This window comes from Cotesia glomerata, linkage group LG2 (genome assembly GCF_020080835.1).
Source record: "Cotesia glomerata isolate CgM1 linkage group LG2, MPM_Cglom_v2.3, whole genome shotgun sequence".
NCBI classification, from domain to species: Eukaryota; Metazoa; Arthropoda; class Insecta; order Hymenoptera; family Braconidae; genus Cotesia; species Cotesia glomerata.
The window spans coordinates 4,011,721-4,019,006 of NC_058159.1; positions in this window are offsets into that span (position 1 = coordinate 4,011,721).

A 7,286-nucleotide genomic window follows, 5' to 3' on the forward strand; every position below is an offset into this window, starting at 1 on the left:
ATCTCGCCGACTAAATCGTCCCTAATTTAATGCCCTCCCTTATTCGAACTCGGATTAACCCTCAACCTTTGCTTGGATTTGAACACAGATGTATTGACTCGCTGGGGATTTTACATGCGTGCTGCGGTGTATTGCGGGGATTACAAAGCCTCGGTTTTTCATTTGGATTTTCAAGTTTAAACAAGTGATCTCATCTTTTTATGAAGATGTTTTCTATGGAGGGGATGGAAAAATTTAGTTTTTAAATTGAGATGTTATAAAAGTTATCACGAAAGACTTTTTTAAGAATTTTTACATACTAATAGACGAGTTTATACGCGATCAATAAATTTATTTATTTTTAAATTATAGTAATTGTTTAGTTTTAGAATTGACAATGCTTTAATTCGGAATTTTTTTGAACTATAGAATAATTTTTAAAAAATTTCTATTGTTTTTTTTTTTATAATAGAAAGAAAATTTTAATTTAATTATTTTATTACAAGAGAATATTGTCAATATATATAATTATATAATAAGTAAAAACTATTTTTATCAATTTGGAAAAAGGATTCATAATGTTAATTTATCGATTTTTTATTACAAAAAAAAACTAAAGAACTTTAAAAATTAAAATTACAATTAATATTATTAAAATTTGGAAAACAAAACATTTTTTTTGTTCCTTGACATTAAAAAAAAAATATTTTCTTAAAAATCATAAGTCAAATTTGTATATCGACGATCTAATTATCAATTTATCTAATTCTATTTCAGAAAATTATTGATGTGAAAAAACAAATTAATTAAAGAATTTTTTGTATCTAAAAATGAATTAAATAAATATTATGTGTATAATTTGACATTTTGATCACATCGTTTGTATCATCGGTTAAACAACTGCTTCTAACCAATCACCACTAGTCTTATCTCTTGAAAAGTGCAATTTTTATTCTTATTTCGTCTTGTAATAATTACTCAGAGATATTTTTCTATACTGCTAAAAAATTTGGACTTATAAAGTAAATGAAATTGATTTAATTTAAATTTAATTCTAGTTAAATTCTAACGAAATGTTAATGCTTTTTTATTTTTATTTTCTTTTTTCACCTAAAATTTAAACTAAATTTACTTTATGTAAACCTAATGTATAAAGCCGATTAGCGTTTGAATAAATAAATAAATAATATTTTTGTTTGAGTGAATTAAATAATATGTATCTAAACAATTGCTATTTAAAAAATTTTAAAATTAATTTTTGAAAATTATAAAATTGAAAAATTTACTAATTACAACATCGATATTTTTTGTCGTGATTCTTGATTTATGTTAATTAATTTAATACTAATTTTTTATTTCAATAATAAATTGAGAATTTAGTTAAAAACAATGTTGTCAAGCCTAAGCAAAAAAATCAATACATTATTATTAATATATAATAAAAAAATTTCAAACATTGAATTTTTTCTAGAGACTTTTATCTAAAAATAAAATGACTAGTGCAGCAAAATAAAATTTTCGATAAAAACTTTTAGAAGAATAATGTATTTCCCAATTTTTCTGAATAACACATATGAAATAAGTACTTTTAGCCTCTCTTTTTTCCCCTTCGGAGCCTCCTGAACTTAAAACCAAGAACGACCCTTCTTACGACGTAAGAAGTGAGTATATAAGTAAAGTAAAGTAGAGTAAGCGACGTTATGTCGTGGCATGCCAGGGTTGGCGTCTTTCGAAGAAAATACCGGGTGTGGACCGGGAGAAAGGGAGAAAGGGGCGAAGAAAGGGGCTAGGGTGAAAATACCAGCGACCCTCCTGCTCGGTTATATCCGCTGTGGTCCCCTTTACTTGGATTCTACTTCTATTCGTAGAGCGTTCATCGTTCCTCGTCTACGTATCTCCCTCGCCACTCCTCCAGTTTCACGAACAAGCACAAGAAAAAGAATAAAAATAAGAAAAAGGAGAGGGTCTCGTTGGGTCTTCTTACAACATCCCCAACTGCCGGGTACGGACAGAGACTTTAGCTGAGTCTCACCCTTGCGTCGAGTTCTTTTGATGGCCCCCGGGCAAAAAACCTGGCAGTCCACCCGACTCGAGACCTCCACTGGGGGAGTAAAGTGTTCGAAAGGGATGTAGGCGGGCTGAGACCAACACCAGCTACCGTCTACTCTCTATCCTCTGCAGAAGCTAGAGACAGGAAAGACCAAAGAGAGTCCAAGGGTTATTCTTCAAGGTTTAGTCTGCTCACCCAAATCAAAAAAGTCTATAGTTATTAAGTATTCTCAAAATTATAAGCATAAGTTTACTTTATAATTTTTAAAGTTGGCGGAATATCTCATAAATTCATTATAAATGAATTCATATAATACTCAAAGACTATAAATTTAATTAAAAGATAGTATGACTGCAAGTAAATATATTTTCACAGTAAAAAATTTTGTATTAAAAATTTTTGTGTTAAATATTTAACAGTTTTATGGATAAATTTAACGCAAAATTTTTTATGGTGTGAAATTATACCCGACTTTATATTTTAACCGTTAATTTTTCAATTCCACACTGATAAAAAATTAACTTGATTTAAGAGCCAAAATCTTGAACCAAGAATACCATTTTGAAGAAAATGATTTTCTTGAATTAAGAGAATAAATTCTTGAGTCAAGAAATTACTCTTGATTTAAGTAAATTTTTGTTGTCTCAAAAATTTATTCTCTTGATTCAAGAAAATCATTTTCTTTAAAATGGTATTCTTGGTTCAAGATTTTGGCTCTTGAGTCAAGTTAATTTTATTATCAGTGCAGAAAATTTATTCCAATGCTAAAATAAATTTATAATAAAGTATATATTAAAAATAATATCTTGAATTATGATTTTATCTAATTCAAAGTGTGCTTTTCAATTATACACATTTTTCATGTGGCTAGATCCTCTGAGCTCCAGCATTTACGTCACATCCACGTCCAACCAAACTGTCTCCTTACTGTTTATCGGGCGTAAGTCCACTCAAGCAGGAGATAAATGAGGCTTAAAACGAGTCCCACCAGTGCCATGCACTTCAAAGGACCAAGACAGTTCGCTGTTGATGCCAGAGGAAATTAAATAATTTTTTAGTTTTAGAGGTAGATCCACTTGGCTCCGATTTACTCGCAACTTTGTCGATTAAATTAGGGGAGTACACGTTTAACTGGACGTTTTTTTACTTTAAATTGAGTTGAAAAAGTTAGGAAAGATTTTTATAGTTCTTTCCAGTTCAATGACAACTTTCAAATATTTTATATTTATTAATTAGATGTTGCTTTTTATGTCCACAAATGATTTTTGATGTCTCTTTATCCGAAAATCGGCCATATTAGGACATATATGATTTGATATGTTCAAATATAGCTATGTATATGATTTGACCTAATTATATATATGTAATGTCTCAAATTCTCAACAGATTACGCATGATCGCTAAATTTTCTCGATATAAGAACATTTTTAACAATAAAAATTGATTTTTAATTTTTAAGTCTCATCAAATTTTATCTCAAAAATCGCAGGTGTTATTTTTCATTAGAATATAAATTAAGTAAAATTAAAATATATACAAAAAATTTTAGAACCTAATAGACAAAAATCATGAAATAAATTAACACAAAGAATTATTAAAAATCTGATACAATCCGTCCAAAATAAAATTCTGATTCAAAATGAATTTAAGATTAAAATTCATATTTTGACACAAATATGAATTAGTTTTGAGATCAATCCAAATTTGAAATTGATTTGTAGATATAAATTAGCATCCCTGTTAAACTTTCGTTCCTGTTTCAGTAATAAAGATTTAAGAATATTTAGGATAAATTTTACATATAAAATATTCTTAAGTCTTTACGAAAATTCTGAAGCAGGATCGAAAGTTCTACAAGTGTGCTAATTTCTATCTACAAATCAATTTCAAATCTGGATTGATCTCCAAACTAATTCATATTTGTGTTAAAATATGAATTTAAATCTTAAATTCATTTGAATCAGATTTTTTTGTACGGAAATGTAAAATATAATCAATGAAATATTTTAAAAAGAACAGTAAAAAATTGTAACGAAAAAATTATTTTTTTTTTTTCGAATTGTGATAAATTTAAAGAATTTATTATTTTAGGCTTTTTCAGGTCAATGATATTTATCTTGGGTAAAATGAATAAGAAAAAATTTAATTGAACGGAAAAATTTAATCAAACATTGAATTATATTGCTTATAAAAAATTGAAAACACAGTTTTTTGAAATTAAAACAGTAATAACTATATTATTAATTATTGATCGCGGTATCTTCTGCACCAGGCAGAAACCCAATCTCAAAGTTTTATTTGAATTCCTCCAAGGATGTCTTACTCTACGCAATTCATATTTCTAATTTTGACTTGATAAAAATATAGAAAAAAAAAGGTCTGGTTCAAGATATTACGTATTTTAAAAGCTCAATCTGAAAACTCAAGATGTGATTTTATTCAGTGTAAACTAATGTAACCAATGTATTGCTATTAAATAACATCTCTTTTTTTTTCTTGTACGTAGGTTTAAAACCTCTATGTGCAATAAAAGAAATTAATTATATTATTAATTATTATCTATTTAAAACTAATTAACAGTTAAACAGTAAAATTTATTATAATTTTTTAAAACGCTAACAAAAATTAAACTTTGAATAAAACTTGAAATAAAAATGATCACAGATATATTCGTCAGAATAATCTCTGCCAGTACCTGCGCAAGAATCATCAGACCATTTATTACAATTTTTTCACTGAATCCAAGACTCTATGGATTCTAAGTCATGTTCATTGCAATAAAGACAATGGCAATCATCATTTTTATATTTTAAATATTTTTTTCTTTAATTTTTTGGTTTTGATTTTATTTTTTTTTTATTTGTTTAAAAGTTCTCGGCGATACTCAAGACTCGTAAGAATCGTGGTTTTCCTTCGACGCCGTTTTCTAGGAGAAGAATCTCTAGATTTTAATGGTAATGGCTTCAGTGAAAAAAAAAAATTTTTATATGATTTTTTGGGGAGGGGCCGTCGTGCCCAAGAAAAAAAAAATTTTTTTTCGATTTTTTGCAAAATTTCGACTGATTCATTCGAAATAGACGGAAAATAAATGAATTTGATGATTAAAAGCCACAAAAAGAAAAAACCGGCTTAAGGGGGCCGTCGTGCCCCAGGCTCCCCTATATCTTCTGATCAGGAAATTGTTTTCAATACAATAAAAAGTTTTAAACAAAGTTAATCGATAATTCTAATAAAATTTTCCTACCCACCCTTACATGACATTAACCTCATAACAAGACAATTCAGCATCATAAAGCAACGGTAGATTGGTCTAACTACCCCATTTCCTCATGTATTACGCGTTAAAAAAAATTCCTGAGCATTGATCCTGAATGATGACCTGGCAGACACTTTGAGCAACATATCGCTGTTCGGCACCCATCACCGCGATCATTCATGAATGGGAGTAGAAGCACAATAATAGAAGGAATTCGAATGGTGTAATACCTATACATGGAAATCGAGGACAAAATAGTATAAAGAGGCTCTCAGAAGAGGACGAGGGTGGGGATAAGAAGGGTGCAGTATATCCGCGGTTGAGAAGTTCTCTATGGCACTTTTGGTTCTATTGTGATTTATGCTCGCGATGAGGGCGACTAAGGCTCTGGCTCACACATCAGACATCACACATCCATGACACACATTTACTTTTTCTTGATACTTTTTCTTTCTCCACTGCAGAAGATTCCCTGGATCTGGATCTGGATCTCGCCTGTTCTATCTTCGAGTGTAGAGTAGAGCAGGGCCGCGTCTTTTAAACGAGATTACAAAAGATCTCGTTGGGTTGTAGCGGGTTCATATAGCGACGAGACGTGAAGCGTTTCGAAACGTTCTACTTTACTTTGCTATGCTCTTCTATTCCGAGAAGGGGCGACCGCAGAACCAGACCCTACTGGAAAATATCCTGTGGGTAGATGTGGGTGTATGTGGGTGTATGTGGCCAGATAAATAGTCCAATAGCTGCATCACGTGTGCTGCTAGATGGAAAATGGAAGGGGAATCGGAAATTTAATTTTCCGATAGTGCGCCAACCCGCCTAGCCGTGCCGAAACAAATTTTTTATCTCTCTCTACCTTCACTTTAGGTTATTTTTTTTTTTTTTTTTGATGGGGTGACTGAGGGTGGAGTGTGTATTATTATGTTTCTTCGTTTTCAAGTTGCTTCCGTGTTTGCCGTAGCGGAGAACCCGGGGCTATTTTATATGATTTTACGGTCTTGAGTACTGTATTTACATTGCGGCGATGCCCGAATTTCTCGGATTTTTTTCTCCCTAAGCTCCATCGATTTTTTTTTTTTTTTTTTAGCAGTGGAATATTGTATCGGTTGCTTAGTTATCAAAAAAAGTTTTTTATTTCCTTAATTTTAATTTTAGCTTCAGACAAATTATAACGATAAATAAGTTGTAACTCTATATGGATGATATATTAATTCCATGTTTTTACATCTGGAGGATTTTGAGGAAAAAATTTTACCGGAAGCTTGAAACGATCGGATTTAACTCATTAATCTTTTAATCTTTTACTTCTACACATGTGTAGGTTCATTATAAAAAAAAATATGTGATTTGTAGTTTAAGTGGAATATAATTTATAGCAAAAATCTTCTTATTTTAACAAGATTCTATTTGTTCGAAATTTGTGTATAATATAAGTTATTGAAAAATTATCTGTGTTAAGGGAGAACTTTTATGATATTTCAATTCTACGGAAGTCTCAGTTTATTGAAAACTTTTTACGCTGTTATTAGAAAGCTCTACAGTATTTTTAGTACTTTCGACACTACTTTTGGTAGATTCTACGCTATTCTTAATACTTTTTACGCAGTTTTCATTTTTTAGGCTATTTTTAGTAGCTTTTATGTTATAATTATCACTCCACGATCTACAAAAATATCATATTAAAATTGATAACACGATGTTTAATTTAACCTAATCAACTTGAGTTTCATAATGATTTTTAACGATTTATAAAAATTAATAGTCTTAAAAAATATGATACTGAAGTTAGCCGTCAGCTGTCAATTTAAAAAATTTTGTTAACAAATAAATTACAGTAAAAAAATGCTTCTAAACATTTTCACTTATAATTTTTATTAATTTTCAAATGTGGTAATTTTTAATTAATTTTTTTTTATAATTATTTAATGGCCATAAAATTCTAAGAAATTTTTAATTTCTGTCAATTTCAGTGTCATTAAAAAATACAAGATTTTCATACTT